Below are 1,029 nucleotides of genomic sequence, written 5' to 3'. Positions count from 1 at the left end.
ACAGCCCCGTACCCAGATTTGTTTGTAAGGGTAACCGTAAATTGACTAAGCTTGACTACTGTTTTCTTCCTCGTGCGATAACGCAACCTTAGTGCTTCGTAAGCTATAGTTGAGTTAACATACTCACATACATTAAAGTAAACTTTAATTAATTAACAAGTTTCTATGTTATAAAATAAATCTAGTAAGAAGTAACCCATTAGGATTCGTAGGAGAACCAGAATAACAGACATAACTCAACTGGTTGCGGAAGTTAAAGTGGCAATGGACGGGGCACATAGTTCGAAGAACCGATAAAACGATTGAGCCCCAAAGATGCTGGGATGGCGTCCTCGCACTGGTCAGACAGATTACATCAAACGACACGCTATGACAGCTGCTGGATTCAGGCGGCACAAGACCGTGCCCTCTAGAAATCCCACAAAAGATCTGCGTGCAAATGGATCTAGACGTTTATAGGTAAACTATGATGATGATTCCAATAGGGTTACTTTGACTAGATTTACTTCTGTCAGGTAATAGGTATAGTCTAGATACTTTATTTTATAACGCGGTAAGTTTCTGAGCACCTTTTCTGAAAGCTTTTTTTTAGGGTTCCGTACCTCAAAAGGAAAAACGGAACCCTTATAGGATCACTTTGTTGTCTGTCTGTCTGTCTGTCTGTCCGTCTGTCTGTCTGTCAAGAAACCTACAGGGTACTTCCCGTTGACCTAGAATCAAGAAATTTGGCAGGTAGGTAGGTCTTATAGCAGACATTAGAGGGAAAATCAAGTATATCAAGTGGGGTATCGTATGAAAGGGCAACCTAAACAGATCTTTATTTATTTTTATGAATAATAGTTTTTGATTTATCGTGCAAAATGACGAAAAAATACGACTGTACAACGGAGCCCTCGGTGCGCGAGCCTGACGCGCATTTGGCCGGTTTTTATCTAGTTGTTTGAAGTTTGAAGCTAGTTTGCAGAATCGACGTCCTTTAAGTTTTGATTTACTGTAGATATACCTACCTAATTACCTAGGTATGTTTTA

The sequence above is a fragment of the Maniola hyperantus genome, chromosome 1 (genome assembly GCF_902806685.2).
Source record: "Maniola hyperantus chromosome 1, iAphHyp1.2, whole genome shotgun sequence".
In the NCBI taxonomy this organism is placed as follows: domain Eukaryota; kingdom Metazoa; phylum Arthropoda; class Insecta; order Lepidoptera; family Nymphalidae; genus Maniola; species Maniola hyperantus.
Note: the sequence above shows the minus strand (reverse complement) of the source record.